Source organism: Balaenoptera acutorostrata, chromosome X, assembly GCF_949987535.1.
Source record: "Balaenoptera acutorostrata chromosome X, mBalAcu1.1, whole genome shotgun sequence".
NCBI classification, from domain to species: domain Eukaryota; kingdom Metazoa; phylum Chordata; class Mammalia; order Artiodactyla; family Balaenopteridae; genus Balaenoptera; species Balaenoptera acutorostrata.
The window spans coordinates 124,450,589-124,475,744 of NC_080085.1; the positions used below are offsets into that span (position 1 = coordinate 124,450,589).

At 41.8% G+C, this 25,156-nt stretch overlaps 1 pseudogene; it reads left to right on the forward strand.

Moving 5' to 3' along the window:
• Positions 1 to 15,266: 15,266 nt before the first annotated feature.
• On the forward strand, positions 15,267 to 19,799 carry LOC114238043 (ubiquitin-40S ribosomal protein S27a-like; annotated as a pseudogene).
• Positions 19,800 to 25,156: the final 5,357 nt, after the last annotated feature.

The window sequence follows — 25,156 nt, forward strand, 5'->3', positions numbered from 1 at the left end:
TGGCTTTCATCACTGCCTCCAATCACCTACCCAGCCCTTGGATTTCAGGCCACTTCCCTGAGCCTCTCGCCTGTCTCAGCCCAAGACAAAAGGGGCACAAATCCAGACAGACACACTGACATCCTCTCTAGAGCTCTGCATCCATTTAGTGACAGAGCACGATTCCTCTTTTGCAATTTTGTTCCACATGAGTGTGTTTAGTCTCCCTGAATAGATAATGAGTTCCTCTGGGTGGAGATATTTGATACGGCCTTGTTTGTAACCCTCAGAACATCAAATGTTTACTGAGCATCTAGTCAGTGCCAAGCGCACTTTCAGGTCCTGGGGCTACGTGATGAATACGAGTGGTCACTGCTCTCAAGGAACTCACAGACTAGCAGGGGAGACAGATATGTAAAGAACCCAAACAGATAAACGGCATAAAAGTGGAATGACTGAAGGGCTGTACACGCGCAGAGGAGGGAATCACCCATTCGGCTGAGGAGTGACAGAGCGGTATGTATGTGTGTGTAGTAGGCAGGCCAATCCAGACCATGAGCTTTGAAGTCAGACAGAACTTGGTTTGAATTCTAACTTCTCCCCTTACAAGCTGTGTGATGTTAGGAAAGAAACTTAACATTTCTGAGCCTCAAGGCTCTCATCAGTAGAACAGGAAGAGCAATGAGATTTAAGTGAGAAAAATCACTTGGCAAATGCCTGGCATAGAGGGGGTACTGAATAATAGTAGCTACTACTAATATCGGAGAAATCTTCAAAGACTTGCCGTAGCCCTTGAAAAAGGAATACGAGGGGACAAAGGGGACAGTATTTGAGTTAGAGAAAAGAGCATGGGACACGGCATGGAGGGAGACAAAGGCATGTTTGTTAGAGGAAAGTAACATTGTATGACTGCTGGTATTATAGAGGTTTGGGGATGGAATGAAGAGAGGTCGTGAGAGGCAGTCTTTGATCGGATTGATAAGGCCCTTGAAAATCACGATCAAAGGATTTTGAACTTCAGCCTATAGGAAAAGGGGAATGATAAAAGGACATTAAATATGGAGTGAAATAGAAAGATGACGTATCATCTCATCTATGTTTTTAATGCCTCAGGAAGTGAGTGTGATCATCCTCGAGATTACTTGGTTATCCCTAAGTAAATCTCTTTCAGGAAGACTTTAATTCCAAGGGAGGAAACTGATGAGACAGCTGCCGACCAGCAACCATTCATTCTCTAATCACAATTCTCAAAATTGTTCAATAATAGATTTTCTGAAATAATCAGAGTCCAGCATGGAAAATATCCTGCTGGTTCAGCATTTTTTATTCCGTAAGGAGGAGAAAAAATATTTAACTAGCTAGCCCATCTTGAGGTTGGAAGCTTTTGGATTTCTATCACCTTAAAAAATCCCCATATTTTCCAACAACAGAAGCACCCAAAATTTTCCTGAAAGATTCCCAAAGTTGGTCCAAGCACGTCACAGAGCAGGAAGGTCTATGCTGGAAGCTGACCTGATTTTTGCATTTGCCTCCCCACCCCTGGCTCGAGAATGCTAGCAGCTGGTGGACCATTTATGGAGCTCATCTCAAGGCCTGCTCATGCTGCTTCTACCCCCAGAATCCACCAGCCACAGTTTAAGAATAGCCATTTCCCTTTGGCAACATGTGTTTTCCTCTTTCAGGATGAAGTCTGGGTCCTAACTCTGGCCATTCTCTGGTGGTACTGAGAAATATGCCCACAGTTACAAATGACTCATGACACAGCCTCCCTCGGCCTTTGGGACAGAGTCCCCAATGCAATTCCTTGGTTGACAATCATAGAATGGAAAATCTTGAGATTTTTCCACTGGCAAATGTTCTAAAGTCTGTTTCAGAACAGCAGCTTTTGCTTCCATGGCTGCCAAACTTTGCCATCCCCCTAACTCCCTTGAGTATGGCCCCAAACTAAGTCACCACCAGGTCTGCTGGCAGATGAAAAATGCTCCAGGCACAGCCAGCCTCCATGTGCGACACTCTACCGTAAAGAGACTCGCAGGAAACCCATCAAGTCTGATCTCTATTCTAAAACCCTGCTTTGCACAGACATACACCCAACTAGTGGTCTGACTGCTGTGGGGAACTAGAAAGAATGTGTTACCTGAAAACTGGAAGATCCGGGGTCTAGTCCCGACTGGGAAGAGGAATTAGCTGTGTTGAATGTGATCATGATGATGGAAGTGCCCGGGCCTCAGGTTCTTCATCTGTAAATTGAGAAGTCTAGACTGGAGAACCTTCAATGCTCTTTCTGACTCGAACAGGCTATGATTCACAAGCAGATTTCTTCCTATTTTTCTCCAAGTGTCATACATACTTCTGTGGCTCTCAGGAACTCGCTCTTTCGATTCATAAACAGCTTTTAATATTCATTTAGAAGATGTAAACTTTTTTTAAAATATTTATTTATTTATTTATTTATTTTTGGCTGCGTTGGGTCTTTGTTGCTGCAAGTGGGCTTTCTCTAGTTGTGGTGAGCGGGGGCTACTCTTCGTTGCGGTGCACAGGCTTCTCATTGCGGTGGCTTCTCTTGTTGCGGAGCACAGGCTCTAGGCACGTGGGCTTCAGTAGTTGTGGCATGCGGGCTCAGTAGTTGTGGCATGCGGGCTCAGTAGTTGTGGCTCACGGGCTCTAGAGCACAGGCTCAGTAGCTGTGGCACACGGGCTTAGCTGCTCCGCGGCATGTGGGATCTTCCCGGACCAGGGCTCGAACCCGTGTCTCCTGCACTGGCAGGCGGATTCTGAACCACTGCACCATCAGGGAAGTCCCGATGTAGACTTTTTTTTTTTTTTTTTTTTTAATTTTTTAATTTTTTATTTATTTTTGGCTGTGCTGGGTCTTCGTTTCTGTGCGAGGGCTTTCTCTAGTTGCGGCAAGTGGGGGCCACTCTTCATCGCGGTGCGCGGGCCTCTCACTATCGCGGCCTCTCTTGTTGCGGAGCACAGGCTCCAGACACGCAGGCTCAGTAATTGTGGCTCACAGGCCCAGTTGCTCCGCGGCATGTGGGATTCTCCCAGACCAGGACTCGAACCCGCGTCCCCTGCATTGGCAGGCAGATTCTCAACCACTGCGCCACCAGGGAAGCCCCCGATGTAGACTTTTAAATTAATTAACCAAACTGTTCAATGTACTATTTTGACATTTACAAAGATGGACATAATTTTAAACTCGTTTATTTTGCGTCCGACTATTCTATAAAGCATTCCAAAGCTCACGCTCATGTGGGAAATGAAAGATACAAGCATGCATTAATGAGCAACATATCAAGGAGTCTGGAAAGTCTTCAATTAATCTGGTTTCCAGACTGTTCTCTCAGGTTTCATCCTATTAAAAACCTGCCATCTTTCTTCCGACAAGACAACTTTCTCACACTCCACTAATAAATCACCAAAGCATTCCACCTTGACTGAAAGAGAATAATTCTCATGAGTTAAATAAACCTTCCACAATGGTGTACACTGAGTGATAACGGTTGACCTGCACTCATGATGAAGCCAAGTGAGAGAGAAGAGTGACTGTTCTGTGCCTACGTATAAAGTAACTCAGCAAAAGACAGTGGGACCAGGTGTGGATCCGGGTGTCTGCTGAACTCTCCTTACGGGGATATGTGGTATAGGCACAATTTCAAATATCTGTTCCCATGGTTTCCATAAATTATCAAAATATCCTTATTATTCCAATATTCCAGTATTCGAACTACTTCTACCAGCATGTGTCTCCTCAAAAGTAACACATAGGTCTTTGGTGTCTCCACCCTGCTAGGTCCCTCCACAGTTTTCTCTCCTTTTCCTATCTGGCTGCCTTGCACGCAAAATGGAGCCGTCTTCAGCGGGCACAGGAAGTCCTCTTTCCTCCCTGATTTCCTCCTATTTTCTCTTCTTTATCCACCTCCTTCTTCCTGGACCCCACCCCAGGAAGGTCAAAGCCGGGGGCCCTCCGTTCCCAGCTTCCTCCTGGGAGATCAGGCTCCTTCCCACGTTGATCCTCACAGCCCACTCCAGGGTCACCTTAGGACTTTCAAACAAACAATGAATCACAACTACCACTCACCACATGCTGCGCAGTGTGCAGTTACTTTACTTATGCATTTGTTCCTCACAGCAACTCTCGGAGCTAGCTGCAGTTATTATCGCCTTCATTTTATAGATTAAAAAACAATGGAGGGGGACTTCCCTGGTGGTCCAGTGGTTAAGACTCCGTGTTTCCAGTGCAGGGGATGCTGGTTCCATCCCTGGTCAGGGAACTAAGATCCCACACGCTGCGCGGCCAAAACAAAAACAAAAAACAATGAGGCACAGAGAGATTAAATGACTCGCCCAAACTGACACAGCGAGTAAAGTGTGGCGCCCTTTAAGACGCAGAGCGGATCGTTACAAGATCAACGTATCTCACGCCAGAGAGCCTGCCTCTCGTAATCCAATTTTAAGGTGTTTAAGGTATGCCTACAACAAAAGTTCTTCCCACTCGAGATGGAGAAAGACAGAAACACACGGGCCAACAGGTCCAATCTCCTGTCCTAACACATTCACACATTTTTCATTTTAGTTCTGCAACATTTGATCAGTCCAGAGGAAATCGCCGCACTCCCTCCAAGACCAGCACTCACAGGTGCCAAGTGGCTGAACGGACTCACAGTGATAGAAGCCCTAGAGGGTTGGGGAGGGGGAGATGCTGCGTGGTACGGGGTGCAATCTGCAAAGGGATATGGGGTTCCCTCGGGGCCATACTTATGTATTTAAAGCAAAAGTTATAAATAATACCATCCTTACGTATTAAACATAGAGATTCCTGTAAAGAAGTAATTTAAATTGGGGAAAAACTGAACCAACAAAAGAACAAGACATCAATTTTCTAAGACCCGTTTTTTAAATGTTTCAAAGAATGGTAGGAGAAGAAAAATAATTTTCCTTCTACTCTGCTAGAGTTTTGGCTGAGACCCCCGTAACAGGAGGAAAACAACAGAAGTTTAATAGCATGGATCCCTCCTGTATACATGGGAGAGACCCAGGAAAACTGAGTAACTCCCAGAAATGTCCAAGCCACCACCTTAAATACCGCTCCCAGCTAAAGACCAAAGAAAGATGTTGGGGGGAGGGAGCCAGTTATGGGAGGTTTTCAGGCAAAGCACAGTGAACAAGGTTGTGCAGATTTAGGTCACTGCCTTCTCCATTGATAAGAGTTTCTAGAGGTTTAGAGTCACCCTTGTCTTCCAAATCTCTTCCTGGTACAGAGAGGGAGACACCTTTACAAATGGAGATTTCCCTTGTAAATGTAAATGTCTCTTACAAAAGGGTAACTTCTACTCAGCTTTCAGAGCTTTTCCCGTGTCTGCTTTTTCTTAAAAAATTATCTGCTCAAAATAATCCTTATGTCAGAGGCATATTTTGAGGTGGAAATTCTGCTTCCCTTCATAATCAAACATGGGAGAAAATGAATGCAGGAAAAAATAATTGTCTTTATGTCAAGTTGAAGGCTTCAAAATCTTAAGTCAGCAATGAATGAAAGACAAGTGATAATATCTGAGTATAGATTAGCTTCTATTATTGCATCTCCCCTCATTTTTAAGCATATGTACCTCACAGTGGAAACATAACATACAGAAAATTTGAAGCTTCAGATTATATGAAACTGCAAGTATTTGAATTTCCACCTCTTTCCTCTCTAAATCTGAACAAACAGAATATTGTTTCTGTCGGTTCCCAGTATTAGGCAGGAAAAGATTTAATAATGCGGTAAGCAGGGCTTTCCCATTTTTAAATGACATTTTAAATCAGGTTTTACTGGAAGCTTAGTTTTTCCCCCAGAATCCCTTAATACACAGAATCAGAAAAAGAAAGAATTAAGAAAACCAGCACCATATTCTTCATTAAGAAAAAAGGAAAAAATACTTTGGGGATAAAAAAATTTTATATGTCAAAGAATGTATAACCTATGCCTATTTAATGCATGATTCCCATTGGATTCTTTGTACAAAGAATGTGTTTCTCTTTTTTAAAAAATGATATGGAAAAAAATCCCTTCGAGGACCCAAACCCCCAAGCATGTAACTGCTAGGCATACGCATCTATAGTCAGTCTGTTATGGGATGTGCACCAACAAAAATGCTCCAACTATAACCACTCTCTTTCCTGTATCTAAGTATACTAGAAGCCCTGTCTACCAACCCTGTCCACCACGAGTAACCTGCTTGTTGATTTTAAATAGGTGCCCTGGTGCCCCTGGGAGAGCAATCTTTAAAAGAGTCCAGCCATCATTTATTTGATGGGTTTGAAAGATGTCTGAACAGAGGCTTGTGCACAGCAAGCCAGGATACCCCACTCTCCAAGCTTTCAGAGCTGGGACCTGTGTCATGGGCACTTACTTTCTCAGGAGAATCCAAGTGCTCTCATTTCTCCTTGGGGGACGAAAAATGCAAAGTTGCTCACTCTTTCGGCATCTATTCATGGAGCACCTGCTATGTGCCACGGTGTTCTAGGCAATGGGGATGGAGCTGTGAACAAAGCAACAGAGGATCCCTACACGCATGGAGCTAACCTTCTAATGGGCCAGATAACACAAAATGTTTTTTTAAAACAGGAATGCTTATTCCTTTACAAGTGTAAACACTTTATTCATACTTCATCAGTAACTCAATGAGGCAATGGGGCAAGTTAACCGTTGCTGGCCTCTCACAAAGGCTATTCCTTAGATCATGAGCATAAGCCCTGAGCCACAGCATAACTGACCAGAGATGTCTCTAATGAGGGAATTTCACCAGTACTAGTCACACAATCATAAAGCAGCACTTTGCTTTTCTATTTGCCATTTCCCTTTGCGTGCCGGTCTCTCGGGAATCTCACAAGGAAGAGGAGTTCTGGATTAAACGAGATTAGAACATTCCTGGATCCTTGACCTAATACAACTCAGTTACCCTCAAATCTCATCACTATTTCTAACAGACCTTATTTTGTAGTCATGGTCTGATAAAGTCTGGAATATTTGGATTAAACTATTTGCCAAATTTTTCTTTTTCAGGTTCTTGGGTACGGTCACCTTCTTCAGACACGTTATCCTAAATTGCCCTTTTCCATTTCTTCTTGGAAAGCTCTCTCCCTTCCCAGTAAGTGGATGAGATTAGAAGCCGCTATCCTCAAGCCACCTCCTACCGTTAGTTAGTTACTGACCTCTGGCATCTTCGGTGCCAAATAACATTTATTCATTCATTTACTCAAATTGTATCTACTGAGTGGCAACCTTGATGCCAGGAATATGGCACTGAGTAAATCAGGAACCATCCCTGCTCTAATGGAGCTTATTCTTGTGAGGGGATCTATAAACAAATACACACAATACACCAGGCAGTGATACTTGCTATGCAGCAAAATAAAGCAGGGGGAGGGGGCTAGAGAGGGATAGAGGGAATATTTGAGACAAGATTCCCTGTCAAGTGACATCGATCCTACTCCACATTCCAGCCTCAGCAGCAAAGCTGTTTCCAGGTCATAAAGATGGGGATAAGTCCTAAAATAGCTAAATACAGGGACTCTGGCACCAGAAACTGTCAGGTAGGTTTTAACCTCTGCCAGGTGACATTGTTCTGCTCGATTTTCAAATGTTAAGGATGCTTTGTGCTATGGGAAATCTAGCAGACCATTTCTGCAACTTGCGTGTGTCAGGCGCTACTTCTCTGTCAGGCACTGCGATAAGCAGTGGGGAGAAGAGGATGAGTGAAACACAGTCCTGCACAGGAGGGAGACGTGCTCAGGATGTTCCCTGTCTCAGCAGACTGCGTCGTCATTCACCCGGTTGCCCAGGCTGCAAAACTTGGGATCATTCTTTTTTGTTTTTTAAAGTATTTTTAAAATAAATTTATTTATTTTATTTATTTTATTTTTGGCCGCATTGGGTCCTCTGTGGCCTTTGCTGCCTCCCACATTGCTCTGCGTCACCCTTGTGGACCTGCCCTTATGACATACACTCTATCTTGGTAACTCCTTCTCCAGTTCCTCTGCAAAGGTCATTTCCAGCCTTGCCTGTCGAAAATGCAGGAGAAAAAGGTTCATTCAGTTCATCTCAAAAAGCTTGTGCCAGTCGGTAATGAAACCTCCAGCCATTAGAATCCCCATGGAGGCATTTCAATTCTTACTTCTTGAGCTGGGAATTTTTTTATTTTTTTATTTTTTTAATTTTTTATACAGCAGGTTCTTATTAGTTATCCCTTTTATACATATTAGCGTATATATGTCAATTCCAGTCTCCCAATTCATCCCACCACCACCACCACCACCCCCTGCCGCTTACCCCCTTGGTGTCCATACGTTTGTTCTCTACATCTGTGTCTCTATTTCTGTCCTGCAAACCGGTTCATCTGTACCATTTTTCTAGGTTCCACATATATGCGTTAATATACAATATTTGTTTTTCTCTTTCTGACTTACTTCTCTCTGTATGACAGTCTCTAGGAGCTGGGAATTATTATATATCTTTGAAGCACACTTCTTTACTTTTTTAACTACTGGCTTAACTCTGCAACATTTCCCTTCCTATTCGTTCCCTTTGCTCCTAGAACACTTTTATTAAAAACTCTTCCATTACCTGCTGTTTGTTTGTTTTGGAGCCAAAATAATTTGTTTCCTTGGTTCCTAGATCTGGCTTTAAATGCTCCCTTCTCTTCCAAATTTCAAATATTCTAGGAAAGTATAGGTTTTGTGAACCAAAATTTAATGTAGAAGACCAAAATTTTACAAAATGATGTACAGTTGACCCTTGAACAACTTGGGTTTGAACTGCTCGGGTCAAAGATTTTGCTATGGTCTGAATGATTGTGCCCCCCCCCCCACCCGCCAAATTCATATGTTGAAATCCTAACCCCCAAAGGTGATGGTATAAGTAGGTGGGGCCTTTGGGAGGTGCTTAGGGCATGAGGGTGGAACCCTCATGTATGGGATTAGTGCCTTATGAAAGAGGCTCCAGAGAGATCTGTATCCCCTTCCACCATGTGAGGACACAGTGAAAAAGTGTTGGCTGTGAACCAGGAAGTAGACCCTCACCAGAACATGATCATTCTGGTGCTTTGATCTTGGATTTCTCAGCCTCCAAAACTGTGAGAAATAAATTTCTGTTGTTTATAAGCTACCCAGTCTCTGGCATCTTGTTATAGAGCCTGAACAAGCTAAGACACTTTTCAATATATGAATCTGGGGGGGACACAAAATGCAGCCTATGGCACTAAGTGATCAACTTCCACGCCTTACCACCTTCTGTGTGCCAGTAAATATCAGCTGTGCATCTCCAGTCCACTTCTGTCTCCTGATTTCCAGAATTTCATAGCTATCCTCCTGCTAGACATTATACTGGGATTACCCACATGCACCTTAAACTCACTGCATTGAAAACTAACTGAAAAATCTGTTCTCCGTCTCCACCACTATTGCTTTTCCAATGTCTCCTTATCTCAGTGAGAAGCCTGTACATCATCCTGAGCTCTGTCCTCTCCGGCCCATCCTCCCCAATTTCCAATAATTACATCCTGCCAATTCTACTTCTTAAGTAATTTTAAAATGATTGCCTTCCCCACTGCCACTCGCTTAGACTAGGACACCATCACCTCTTGCCTAAATTCCTTACAAAGGAAAAAAGAGGGAGAAAGAAATTAACAGCACTTTACTAGGTGCTAGACTCTATACTAAATGCTCTGCAAGAAATTGTTCATTTCATCTTCACAACAACCCTGGGTGGTAAGGAGTATTGTTGCTGCCATATTCCAAACAAGAAAGCTGAAGCTTACAGAGATAAACCAATTTAACAGCCATCAATCTAAAAAGTGGAAATACCATGATTCGAACACACTTTTGCCTGGAACTAGAGATTGTATACCTGACCATACTGTAATCCCATTGAAAACAATTCTGTAATTCAAGAAGATTATTTCCTATCAAAGAGGCACATGATAGAACCTAAGTCTATCTAAGGCCAAGGCTATTGTTTCATCCACAGTACCCATCACATAGTAAATCTTGAAATGCCACATGTTAGAACATTTCTCCTGAATCATTCAACCCTCTGGCAAATAAACATCTGCCTCTCTCATAGGATGACCTACCTCTTACTATTGATGGCTGTCATTTCTCTTTTTTTTTTTTTAAAGATTGATTGATTGATTGATTGATTGATTGCTATGTTGGGCCTTCGTTTCTGTGCTAGGGCTTTCTCTAGTTGCGGCAAGCGGGGGCCACTCTTCATCGCCGTGCGCGGGCCTCTCACTATCGTGGCCTCTCTTGTTGCGGAGCACAGGCTCCAGATGTGCAGGCTCAGCAGCTGTGGCTCACGGGCCTAGTTGCTCCGCGGCATGTGGGATCTTCCCAGACCAGGGATCGAACCCGTGTCCCCTGCATTAGCAGGCAGATTCTCAACCACTGCGCCACCAGGGAAGCCCCGTCATTTCTCTTTGACATTTGAGATTCTAATCAGCTCTCAGCTTTTTTCCAGCACATCTGGTTAAGCTAACGCCAACCCCAACATAATTTCCTCCCTTGCACAGTTCCTTTATTATAGCCACTACCTTCTTGCTATCCCCTCATACACGTTAACTTCTGAAATCTCAATGTTTAATTAAAGATTATGATTTAGGGGTAAGTGCCAAGCTCTTACTATTCTTAGGAAGTAGGGGGATTTTCTGGAGCAAACACATGCATATGAGCTTGTTATATCTGTGAACCAGATGTTCCAAGATTCAAACTAAATATGTATCTAAGGCGCTAAAGAAAACCTGCCTTTTAAAAATAACCTTAAAATTATGCAATAAGTACTAAGCTATGGGGCACTAAACACGCAGGTACACTCACACACACACTATTTTGTTAGATCCTACAATATACAGAAATGCATTGATTTCAATAAAAACTTAACTGAGCTCATGCAACGTTCAAGGTGCTAGTTAATTCAGAAAAGGAATGACAGGAATCTAAGATAACACAGAGCAAGGTAGGAAAAAGAGAAAAACATGCTATAAATAGAGATTCAAATGAGGGAGGCACTCCTGGTTACTGATATAAAGAAAGGTTTCATATAAGGTCAGTACTGTCGGCCCTCCGTATCTGTGGGTTCCATATCTGCAGATTCAACCAACTTTGGATTGAAAATATATTTTTTAATAAATTTATTTATTTATTTTACTTTTGGCTGCATTGGGTCTTCGTTGCTGCACGCTGGCTTTTCTCTAGTTGCAGTGAGCAGGGGCTACTCTTTGTTGCCTTGTGCAGGCTTCTCATTGCAGTGGCTTCTTTTGTTGCGGAGCATGGGCTCTAGGCGTGTGGGCTTCAGTAGTTGTGGCACATGGGCTCAGTAGTTGTGGCTCGGGGGCTCTAGAGCGCAGGCTCAGTAGTTGTGGCACACAGGCTTAGTAGCTCTGCGGCATGTGGGATCTTCCCAGACCAGGGCTCGAACCTGTGTCCCCTGCATTGGCAGGTGGATTCTTAACCACTGCACCACCAGGGAAGCCCTGGATTGAAAATATTTTTTAAAATTCCAGAAAGTTCCAGAAAACAAAACTTGAATTTGTCACCTCAGCAACCATTTACGTAGCAGTTACATTGTATTTAGAACTATTTACGTAGCATGTACATTATATTAAGTATTATAAGTAATCTAGAGATGATTTGAAGTATACAGGAGGTGTGTAGGTTACTTGCAAATCCTATACCATTTTATCAATATACAAGGGACTTGAGCACCCGTGGAGTTTGGTATCCACGGGGGTCCTGCCACCAATCCCCCACAGATACCACGGGACAGCTGTGCCTGAGCCAGTGCCAATCAGAAGCACAAATACTTAATAGCAAGAAATGAGGAAGAAAGCCTTCCAAGCAGAATCACCTGATTAAGTACATAGGGGTGGGAAAGAGAGGGGAACCTTTGGGAAATGATGAGTAACAGAGTTTGGCTTGAGCACAGGATCGATCTAGGAAAGAAACTGCAAGATAAGTCTGCACAGAGGAATGTCACAGGAAGTCTTAAATTCCATACTTAGGAGTTTAAAACTGGAATTTTTTCTGTATTCGAAAATGTAGAATAGAGAAATGCGATTAAAGCTTCCCTAGAAAAATAAACCTGGAGTGGAAAGTGAATTAGGATGACATAGAGATAGAAAGCAATTACAGAAATCCAGACAAGACACAATTTATGCATGCAATAACTCATACCTGGATTCCTACAACAGCACCTACTAGTCGTTCTGTCCCCTTCCGGCCCCTCCCATAGCAGCCAGACTGATGTTTTCCAAATGTTTATCTGATGCCCTTATCCTCATCTTTAAAGCCCTTTGCCCTTGCATGAAAATTCAGGTTGTGGCCCTGATCTGCCTGGCCCTGGGCTAGGTATTCTGCTTTATTTCATGACACTAGGCTTCAGCCACACTGGTCTCCTTTCTGTTCCTCAAATAGACCAAGCTCTTTCTACCACAGGACCTTTGCATATGCTGGTTTTTTGTCTGCCATTCTCTTTGCCCTTTCATTATGTGGCTTGCTACCTTTTTCAGGCTTCTGTGACTCATACCTAAAGTAAGAACTCCTTTGTAATTCTCTATTCATCCCGTAGCTTTGTAGACTCATACCATTTAATGAAACTTAATTTTTGTTTGTTTCTTACTTGTTCTTGGTCTTTCTCTCGCCACTAGATCTTAGGTGGCATGAAGGCAGAGCCATGTCTGCCTTATTCACTTCTGCAGTCCCAGTTCTTAGCACAGAGTAGGTGTTCACTAACATTTATTGCTGAATACATGTTAATGATCTACACTGTATGGCAGGCATTGTAATAGGTCCTGAAGAGACAGCATTGAGTAGGAGAGTATCATTGTCAAGTAGCAAATGATCTAGAAAAGGGAGACAGACATGGAAAGAGCATGGCAATGGAGACAAGAGTAAGTCAAGCCGACCAACTAGGAGACTCTTCTCACTGTTTAGGCAAGAAACGATGAGGGTCAGAGAGATGTTTAAGTGGCAAAAACTACAGCACTTTTAGGGAGGAGAGAAAGGATGAGTGTAGGCCATCACCCACCCTGATTTTTGGATGAAAGAGAGTGATCACAGTGGCAAAGGAAAGAAAAGGGCCATTGAGGAATATTTTAGATGCAGAACTACAAGTCTTGGCAACTGGTAAGGTTTTGAGGAAGAGACAGAAATCAAATGATGACTGAGCTTTGAAGCCAGGGAGGCTGCAAGGATGGTACTTACTGTTCTTACCCAAAGCAAAGATTCTGGGAGAAGGAGAGAGGAAAAGAATTTGAAAAATAGATATTCATTCTTAATTTTCACAACCTTCTCCTCAAACTTAAAGCCTGCCTTTTTATGCAGTACTTGGGAAGTGCAGCTTTAAGTTTTATTTAAAATAGAAAATTTTGACGTTTTGACTAGAGAAATAAGCAGTTTCATCCATAGTGTGAGAAGGAAAGTCAGGACTACAAATAACAAACACTGAACTAGTGGCCTAAGCCCAGCCACTCTCTTTCATCAACTACCTCTTAGTCCACCACATCCAGAGAACGGCAAAGATTTTTTAAAGAGGAAAGATTTCATGTAGGGAGAAATATACTTAAAGAAAACCAAAATTCAAGTATATAATTGCACCCAAAAAAGAAACTTAGGCAATTTTTGTGAGCTTTGGGCATCAGGAATACTCACTGATGGTCTGAAAAAATTAATTCCTGGGCTAGATTTGATTGTAAGTGAGAAGATAGCCTTCCAGAACCAAATTTTTTAAAATTCAAGTATTATTTTACAAGAAGTAGAAGCAAACATGCATCTCTGATGGTTAAGTTGGCTTCAAGTTTCTGCAAAGAGAACTTTGAGCCAACTTTCTACCCTCTGAACCTTCCCACTGGCTATAATTTATGTCCATGAACGGCACTCATGTAAACATGTCCAACTTTCTATGGCTACTTGGAAAAAATTGGCCTCAGAATATGGTCTATTCAGTGGCTGCCCAGAACTTAATTAAAATTCCCAATGGACTAAGCTGACTTCAAGTGGTGTCATAACTAAACTTCCTAAAGCTCTTCTGCAGAAAAATATGACATGAATCCCAAGTCCAGCCACGATCAATCTTGAACACTCCAAGTGCCATAATTCATGTTGAAGCTGTCTCTACACTGGCAAGTGTTTTCCAAACCAAATTTATGTTTAAGCAAATGAGCAGTTCATTTGGAACAGGCTTAACAGATCAAATGCATTTGTATTGGTAGAAAATGATTTTCCAAAGAGTCATGGAGGCAAAACAAAGACCTTCTTTGAGTAAACCTGACTTGCTTCAAAAACATACCCAAAGTCTTCGAAAAATCATTTCCATTTCCCTAGTCACCTGTGAGATCTCACCATGAGACTGATGATGTTGCTGGGGGAAATTCTGTTCTTCAAGAGTTTAACAACGTAATAGGGAGATAAGTGTGTCTTCGTGGAAAGCAATGGATTTTGGAAGCAGAGAGACCTAGATTCAAATATTGGTTCTGCCACTCTTAATTTTTGGCATGTAATGTAACCTCTTTTGCCTTAGCTTCCTGTGTTTTCAAAAGGGATTATGCCACCAATGTCATATCAGCGTCACAAGAATCAAATGAGACAATGTACATAAAGTAACTAGAATGATGCCTAGTATAAGGTACACAGTAGACAGATTTTAGCTACTTTTTCCTTTATTTTGCTGGAAAGAAACAGCCATGCACGTATTGAAAAATGCCACCCTCGCCTTGGTACATCTCTAGGTTGCAGCCATGAAATCTGCATTTGTCACCCTTTCTTTTACTTCTGTTCATATTCAAGTTAATTTCCCCTTCTATTCTCAGAACTGCTTTGTTGTAGCCTCTTTTATTTTCCAAGATAGAGCTTAATTTTTTCCTCCAGAAAGTCTTCCCCATGTCATCAGAAACCACGTACTGACCCAGTACATCTCATGGCTATATTAACCTGATCTATCTCCCCCACAGATGCTCAACATTTTGAGGGTGGAGCCAACATCTAACTGAATTGCTCCCAAGTGTGCTAAGCTCATATCAGGTGACGAGGTCAGTTGGTATGAAACTGGTATATTAGGGCTTTAGTAGAGGGGACGGTAGAAGTAGGAGGAGAGGTGGTCAGAGAGACTGGCGTAAGCTTGACCATCTAAGTTTAGATTTTATTCTACTGGCAATGGGAAGACAGTAGAGGAATGGCAAGTCTGACTTCTATTTTATAAGAGCCACACTCTCCTGAAGTACATAAATCAATATTCAGAGGGTGGAAGAAACATGACCAGTTATCAGACGATTGTAACAGTCCAGGAGAGAGCTAACGATGGTTTACATGGTTTGGTAGAGGGGGCTGTGGAAGAAGAGGACGTGTCTGAGATGGAGTCAACACAGTTTGCTGGTGGACTGTATACAGGGGTGAGAGCAAGGAGTCAAGAATGATCCCGGGCTTCCCTGGTGGCGCAGTGGTTAAGAATCCGCCTGCCAATGCAGGGGACACGGGTTCGAGCCCTGGTCCGGGAAGATCCCACATGCCGCGGAGCAACTAAGCCTGTGCGCCACAACTACTGAGCCTGTGCTCTAGAGCCCACGAGCCACAAGTACTGAAGCCCGTGTGCCTAGAACCTGTGCTCCACAACAAGAGAAGCCACCACAATGAGAAGCCCGTGCACCGCAACGAAGAGCAGCCCCCGCTCACCGCAACTAGAGAAAGCCCGTGCACAGCAACGAAGACCCAACACAGCTATAAATACAATAAATAAAGTAAATAAATTTATTAAAAAAATACTTTAAAAGACAAAAAAGAATGATCCCAAGTTTTGCAGCCTGGGCAACCGGGTGAATGACGACGCAGTCTGCTGAGACAGGGAACATCCTGAGCACGTCTCCCTCCTGTGCAGGACTGTGTTTCACTCATCCTCTTCTCCCCACTGCTTATCGCAGTGCCTGAGAGACAAGTAGCGCCTGACACACGCAAGTTGCAGAAATGGTCTGCTAGATTTCCCATAGCACAAAGCATCCTTAACATTTGAAATGTTTCCTGTGATCCTTTGGGCTTTAACTGAACTGAAACACAGATTCACTGTTTACTACAACATTGTAAGAATGTGGGTTTTCCATTCTGTGGGCTTAAACTCTAGATGGCTGAAGGCCAAACAGGATTCTGTCTTCATACAGCATAACGAGGCCATGCATCACGCTCCTCTAGTGACGTACCTACTCAGGACCTAGGAAATCCTGAATAATGATAAACTACTCCAAGTGATGGTCTGAGGCTGCCAGAATGAGATATTCATGTGGGATTAGTCAAGGAGTGTAAGCTTACTGAGGACAAAGCCTGTGAGGGACTTAACTCGATACACATTAGAGGACGTTGCACATATTAGGCCAGACTGTATGTCTAACACTGCTATATAATTTTCATACATCTAGTTTAGTACAAAAATAAGTATGTGTAGAAAGGGGATGAAATTAACCACGATAAATTGTAAACAGTTAAGAAGACTCACCTACAAAGAACTTTAAGAGTAAATTATGATATCTTCTAGTGTGATCTACTGCTTACTTCTTGAGATACAGAATGAGTCTAGTTGATCTCTTTCACCGTTTTAATGATATGCATCCTTAAGATTAAAATACAAGAAGCTTTTTCAATACAGCCATTATCTTGGCACCCACTCAGGGTAACGAAATTTCTTACATCACTGGGCATAGGGCAGGACTCCTAGACCTCATCACTACTGACATTGGGGTTGGGTAACCCTTCGTTTCGGGGGGCTGCCCCGTGCACTGTAGAACGTTTAGCAGCATCCCTGGGCTCTACATGCTAGTAGCTACTCTACATGCTAGCAGCTACTCTACATGCTAGCAGCAACCTCACTCCAACCGTGATATCCAAAAATGTCTCCAGACACTGCCAAATGTTCCCTAGGGGGCAAAACCATCCTAACTGAGAACCTCTAGTACAGGGAAAAGGAATTAATATTCATACATTCATTTATTCATCCTATAAACTATTTGAACGCCTACCAAGAAGTAAGGAAGCCTCTGGGAATACACTGGGGAATGAAACAGATATGGTCTCTGCCGAAATGGAGCTTCCAGCAGAAAAGAGAAAGAGGCAACCAACAAGTACACAAATACATGCCTGCAATAAGTTTTTTTTGTTTTTTTGTTTTTTACAGTAGGTCCTTGTCGGTTATCTATTTTAAATATAGCAGTGTGTACATGTCAATCCCAAACTCCCAGTCTATCCCTCCCCCCGCACCCTGCCCTCCCCCCAGCCATAACCTTAAGTTTGTTCTGTAAGTCTCTGAGTCTGTTTTGTAAATAAGTTCATTTGTATCATTTTTTTTAAGATTCTGCATATAAGCAATATCACATGATATTTATCTTTCTCTGTCTGACTTACTTCATTTAGTATGATAATCTCCAGGTCCATCCACGTTGCTGCAAATGGCATTATTTCATTCATGCCTGCAATAAGTTTTATGAAAGAAAAGAAAAGGATGTCCTGGACAGGATAGTGAGGGATGGCATCTATGAAGAGGTGGCATTTAAACTGTGACCTGAAGAATGAGGAGAAGCCGGCCAGGGAAGAGTGGGAAGAGGAGTGTCTGAGTCCGAGAGAACAGCATGTGTGAAGCCCTTGCTATGACCCAGACAGTGTGTTGGTCCCACTCCACACACGTGTCATTTAGGAAGGGCACCCTAGGTCCTGGCTGTCCACAGCAATCCCACGTGCACCTGTGGCCCTCTGATTATTCGGATGATTAATTACACTGCCATCTAACATTCAAATATTACAACATTTGAAGGGGATTTGGCTCCTCTCTCTATGCTACACATAGGCTTGCCTCAGAGATACTGCAAGTTTGGTTCTACACCACTGCCATAAAGCGAATATGGCGCTAAAGCAAGTCATGTGAATTCTTTGGTTTCTCAGTGCATATAAAAGTTATGTTTACACTGTACTGTATGTAGTCTACTAAGTGTGCAATATCTTTCTGCCTAGAAAAAATGATGTTTGTACCCTAATTTAAAAATACTGGGGCTTCCCTGGTGGCGCAGTGGTTGAGAATCTGCCTGCCAATGCAGGGGACACGGGTTCGAGCCCTGGTCTGGGAAGATCCCACATGCCGCGGAGCAACTGGGCCCGTGAGCCACAATTACTGAGCCTGCGCGTCTGGAGCCTGTGCTCCGCAACAAGAGAGGCCGCAACAGTGAGAGGCCCGCGTACCGCGATGAAGAGTGGTCCCCGCTTGCCGCAACTAGAGAAAGCCCTCGCACAGAAACGAAGACCCAACACAGCCATAAATAATAAATAAATTAAATAAATAAATTAAAAAAAAATACTTTACTTTGCTAAAAAATGTTAACCATAATCTAAGCCTTCAGAGAGTTGTAATCTTTTTGCCTCGCTGTTGGTGGCTGCTGACTGATCAGGGTGATGGTTGCCGAAGGCTGGGGTGGCCATGGCACTTTCTTAAAATAAGACAACAATGAAGTTTGCTGCATTGATTGACTCTTCCCTTCACAAACGATTTCTCTGTAGCATGCAATGCTGTCTGATAGCATTTGACCCACAGTGGAACTTCTTTCAAAATTGGAGTCAGTCCTCTCAAACCCTGCTGCTGCTTTATCAACTAAGTTGATGTCATATTCTAAATCCTGTGTTGCCATTTCAACAATCTTCACAGCTTCTTCACCAGGAGTAGTTCCATCTCAAGACACTTTCTTTGCTCATCCATAAGAAGCGACTCCTCATCCATTAAGGTTTTATCATGAGATTGCAGCAATCCAGTCACATCTTCACGCTCCACTTCTACTTCTATTTCTCTTGCTATTTCCACCACAAATGCAATAACTTCCTCCACTGAGGTCTTGAACCCCACAGAGTCATCCATGAGGGTTGGAATCAACTTCTTCCACACTCCTGTGATTGTTGATATTTTGACCCCTTCACATGAATCACAGATGTGATTCCTTCCTTTCCAGAAGGTTTTCAATTTACTTTGCCCAGATCCATCAGAGAATCACTATCTATGGGCAGCTATAGCCTTAGGAAATGTATTCCTTAAATAGTAAAACTTGAATGTTGACATGACTCCTTGATCCACGGGCTGCAGAATGGATGTTGTGTTAGCAGTCAGGAAAACAACATGAATCTCCTTGTACATCTCCATCACAGCTCTTGGGTGACCAGGTGCTTTGTCAGTGAGCAGTAATGTTTTGAAATGATTCTTTTTTTCAGAGCAGTAAGTGGGCTTAAAATATTTAGTAGCCTGTGGGCCGGCGCAGCACCCTTTCTTTTGGATCCGCCATCTGCAGTGGCACCGCTGCCAGTTTGCAGATTTTCATGAAGACCCTGACAGGAAGACCATCACTCTCAAGGTTGAACCCTTGGATACAATAGAAAATGTAAAGGCCAAGATCCAGGACAAGGAAGGAATTTCCCCTGACCAGCAAAGACTGATCTTTGCTGGCAAGCAACTGGAAGATGGACGTACTTTGTCTGACTACAACATTCAAAAGGAGTCCGCTCTTCATCTTGTGTTGAGACTTCATGGTGGTGCTAAGAAAAGGAAGAAGTCTTACACCACTCCCAAGAAGAACAAGCATAAGAGAAAGAAGGTTAAGCTGGCTGTCCTGAAATACTATAAGGTGAATGAGAATGGCAAAATCAGTCGCCTTCGTCGGGAGTGCCCTTCAGATGAATATGGTGCTGGAGTTTTTATGGCCAGCCACTTTGACAGACATTACTGTGGCAAGTGTTGTCTGACCTATTGTTTCAACAAACCAGAACACAAGTAATTGTATATTGGTTAATAAAAGACATGAACTAATGGAAAAAAAATATTTAGTAGACCATGTTGTCAACAGATGTACTGTCATTCAGGCTTTGTTGTTCCATTTATAAAGCACAGGAAGAGTAGATTTAGCATAATTCTTAAGGGCCCTAGGAGTTTCAGAATGGTAATTGAACATTGGCTTCAACTGAAAGTCACCAGCTACATTGACCCCTAACAGGAGAGTCAGCCTGTCCTTTGAAGCTTTGAAACTAGGCATTGACTTCTCCTCCCTAGCTATGAAAGTCCTACATGGCATCTTCTTCCAATAGAAGACTGTTTCATCTATATTGAAATTCTGTTGTTTAGTGTAGCCACCTTCATTAATGATCTTAGCTAGATCTTCTGGATAACTTGCTGCAGCTTCTATATCAGCACTTGCTGCTTCACCTTGTACTTTTATGTTATATATATGGCTTCCTTCCTTAAACCTCATGAACCAAACTCTGGTAGCTTCAAACTTTTCTTCTTCTGCAGCTTCCTCACGTCTCTCAACCTTCACAGAATTGAAGAGTTAGGGTCTTGCTCTGGATTAGGCTGTGGCTTAAAGGAATGTTGTGGCTGCTCTGACCTTTTATCCAGACCAGTAAAACTTTCTCCAGATCAGCAATGAGGCTGTTTCACTTTCTTATCTTCTGCATGTTCACTGGAGTAGCACTTTTATTTTCCTTCAAGGATTTCTCCTTTGCATTTGCAACTTGGTTAACTGTTTGGTGCAAGAGGCCTAGCTTGTGGCCAGTCCTGGATTTCAACATACCTTCTTCACTAAGCTTAATCATTTCTGGCTTTTGATTTAAAGTGAGAGATGTGTGACTCTTCCTTTCACACTTAGAGGTCATTGTAGGATTACTTATTGGCCTAATTTCAATACTGTTGTGTCTCAGGGAATAGGGAGGCCTGAGGGGAGGGAGAGAGTCGAGGAAATGGCCAGTGGGTGGAGCACTCAGAACACACACAACATTTATCGATTAACTTCCCTGTCTTATATGGGCACAGTTTGCGGCCCTAAAACAATGACAACACTAACATCACAGATCACTAATCACACATCACCATAACAAATATAATAATAATGGAAAAGTTTGAAATACTGCAAGGATTACCAAAATGTGACAGGGACATGAAGTGAGCAAATGCCATTGGAAAAACGGTGCCAACAGACTTCCTGGACACAGGGCTGCCACAAACCCTCAACTTGTAAAAAAAAAAAAAAAAAAAAAAATGGTATCTGCAAAGTGCAATAAAGTGAAGCACAATAAAACGAGGTCTGCCTGTATAAGAAAATTGAGCCCCATCTAGGTCAAGTAATTTGTACAAGTTCAAAAGTTAATAGGTGACAAAACCAGGGTATAAAATTTGTGTCCCACCTGACTCCAAAGTCAATGCTTTTAACTACTCTGCTTTAATGTCTCCCATAGGGAGGGGAAGGATGAAATAAGGTAGAAGTACTAAGCAGATATGAGATAGTAAAAGTGGAAGTGATAATGTGAAACACAATAAATATTTGAAGAAATGATATGCTTTGCAATGAGATTAAAGCTGGAATTGGGATCATTGGAACCTGATGGCATGATGTCTCCAACAGGACCTGCAATCAAGTGTTCTTAGAAGATCAGAAGCAACTTCCTCACCAAAGTGGTTCTGGAGGACTATTCACAAAGCACGTGGTTGATGGTGGCATCAGCGTACAATAAAAGAAACCCTGCACAGAAGTCAGTTACAAAGGTTCAATTTTTGGCTAAGACACCTACTAGACATGGGACCTGAAGTGAGTTTCAACCACTGAGATTATTTCCTCATCTCCATAATAGATATACGGGCACAAATCTTACCTAAATCACAGTTTGTCAAGAGACTCAAATAAGGTAATGCCTGTGAATGTGCTGTGTAAACTAGAAAGTACAATTTACCATCCTAGTAAAAGCAGGCTTTTAAATATATATATAGCCAATATTTTATTTTTTTATTTTTATTTTTTAATTTAATTTTTTATTGAAGTATAGTTGATGTACAATATTATATGTTACAGGTATATAGTAGAGTAATTCACAATTTTTAAGAATTATGCTCCATTTATAGTTATTATAAAGTATTGCCTATATTCCCTGTATTGTACAATATATCCTTGTAGTTTATTTTTTGGGGGGGGGGATGCGCTGCATGGTTTGTGGGATCTTAGTTCCCTGACCAGGGATTAAACCCGGGCCCTCAGCAGTGAAAGCGCTGAGTCCTAACCACTGGACCGCCATGGAATTCCCTCCTTGTAGTTTATTTTATACCTAATAGTTTGTACTTCTTAATCCCCTACCCCTATCTTGCCCGTCCTCCCTTCCCTCTCCCTACTTGTAACCAGTAGTTTGTTCTCTATATCTGTGAGTCTGCTTCTTTTTTCTTATATTCACTAGTTTGTTGTATTCTTTAGATTTAACATATAAGTGTTAACATACAGTATTTGTCTTTCTCTGTCTGACTTATTTTACTTTGTGTAATGCCCTCCAAGTTCATCCATGTTGCTGCAAATGGCAAAATTTCATTCTTTTTTATGGTGGAGTAGTATTCCATTGTATATATATATACCACATCTTCTTTACCTATTCATCTGTTGATGGACACTTAGGTTGCTTCCACATCTTGGCAACTGTAAATAATGCTGCTATGAACACTGGGGTGCATGTATCTTTTCGAATTAGTGTTTTTGTATTTTTCAGACATATACCCAGGAGTGGAATTGCTGGGTCATATGGTAGAAGGAAATAAAAGGAATCCAAATTAGAAAGGAAGAAGTAAAACTGTCACTATTTGCAAGTGACATGATACTATACATAGAAAATAAAGATGCCACCAGAAAACTACTAGAGCTCATTAATAAATCTGATAAAATTGCAGGATACAAAATTAATATACAGAAATCTGTTGCATTTCTATACACTAATAATGAACTATCAGAAAGTGAATTAAGGAAACAATCCTATTTACCAACACCTCAAAAAGAATGAAATACCTAGGAGTAAACCTAATTAAGGAGGCAAAATAATTATACCCTCAAAACTATAAGATGCTGATGAAAGAAATTGAAGATGACACAAACAGATGGAAAGATATACCATGTTCTTGGATTGGAAGAATCAATATTGTTAAAATGACCATACTACCCAAGGCAATCTACAGATTCAATGCAATTCCTTCAAAATACCAATGGCATTTTTCACAGAACTAGAACAAAAAATTTAAAAATTCATATGGAAACACAAAAGCCCCTGAATAGCCAAAAGAATCTTGAGAAAGAACAGAGCTGGAGGAATCATGCTCCCTGACTTCAGACTATACTACAAAGCTAAGGTAATCAAAACAGCATGGTACTGGAATAAAAACAGACACATAGAGCAATGGCACAGAATAGAAAGCCCAGAAATAAACCCACACACTTACAGTCAATTAATCTATGACAAAGGAGGCGAGACTATACAATGGAGAAAAGACAGTGTCTTCAATAAGTGGAGCTGGGAAAACTGGATAGCTACATATAAAGGAATGAAATTAGAACATTCTCTAAGACCAGATACAAAAATAAACTCAAAATGGATTAAAGACCAGAAACCATAAAGCTCCTGGAAAAAAATATAAGTAGAACACTCTTTGACATAAATCATAGCAATATTTTCTTGGATCAGTCTCCTAAAGCAAAGGAAATAAAAACAAAAATAAACAAATGGGACCTAATTAAACTTAAAAGCTTTCATGCAGCAAAGGAAACCATAAACAAAATGAAAAAACAACCTACTGAATGGGAGAAAATATTTGCAAATGATATGGCCAATAAGGGGTTAATATCCAAAATATATAAACAGCTCATACAACTCAACATAAAAAAAAAACCCAAAAAACAACCCAATGAAAAAATGGGCAGATGATCTGAACAGACATTTTTCCAAAGAAGACATACAGATGGTCACCAGGCACATGAAAAGATACTCAGTATCGCTAATCACAAGGGAAATGCAAATCAAAACCACAATGAGATATCACTTCACACTTGTCAGAATGGCTATCATCAAAAAGAACACAAATAAATGTTGGCGAGGATGTGGATTAAACGGAACCCTTGTACGCTGTTGGTGGGAACATAAATTGGTGCAGCCACTGTGGAAAACAATAGGCGATTCCTCAAAAAACTAAAAAAAATTAGGTTTTTTGAGCCATTAGCATTTCTGCTTAGGTATTCAGTCAACTTCTTTATTTTTTCAATACACTGAATTCTTCAGAAGATCTGAAGATCCCTGGTGGTGCAGTGGTTAAGAATCCGCCTGCCAATGCAGGGGACATGGGTTCGAGCCCTGGTCCGGGAAGATCCCATATGCCGTGGAGCAACTAAGACTGTGTGTCACAACTACTGAGCCTGCACTCTAGAGCCCGCGAGCCACAACTACTGAGCCCGCGAGCCACAACTACTGAAGCCCATGTGCCTAGAGCTTGTGCTCCGCAACAAGAGAAGCCAACGCAATGAGAAGCTCGCTCACCACAACGAACAGTAGCCCCTGCTCGCCACAACTAGAGAAAGCCCACGTGCAGAAACAAAGACTCAACACAGCCAAAAATTTAAAAAATAAATAAATAAATCTATAAAAAAAAATGCGCGTTCTCCTGGGAAGGAATATAGATGTGACATTTTTTCATGTCTTGGTTGAACTGTCTGGTCAGATACACTAGTCTGGTTGTAGCTGGATGTAGCAGCTTGATGGACCTGTATGCCACTACATCAGTGTTCCCCATTCCACGATGGCCTTCACGAGCTCACCCACAACAGAATTTACTGTATGGCTCTCACAGTTGTTTCTAGTTGGGGAAAAGACTAAACAAAAGAAAAAGAGAAAGTATAGCACTCTGTTCTAGGCAGAAATTACCAAATATCAAGTTGGCATTGCAGTGGTACTTTTTCATATCCATCTGTGCTTGCCTGCTTGTACAATCAACACTTATTGTCTGGGATTTCAAGCAGTTTAAAAAAATATTTCTAGAAATACAGTGCCCCTTTGACCTTTAATCAACCTTTCAATTGTCATTTGCTATAACAGAAGAATGTTGGAAAATGCCTATTCTTTTACCTCATTATTTTTTTTCACATAGAGGGGCTGTATTTTTTTTTTTTTTTTTACAGTAGAACAGAAATAAAATTTCTCAACTTATTTGGAGGGGGGTTTTAAGTGACTATCTAAAGTAGCTTCCATGGTGTCTTTTTTTTTTTTTTCGGGTTTTTTGTTTGTTTGTTTGTTTTATTTATTTATTTATTTTTGGCTGTGTTGGGTCTTCGTTTCTGTGCGAGGG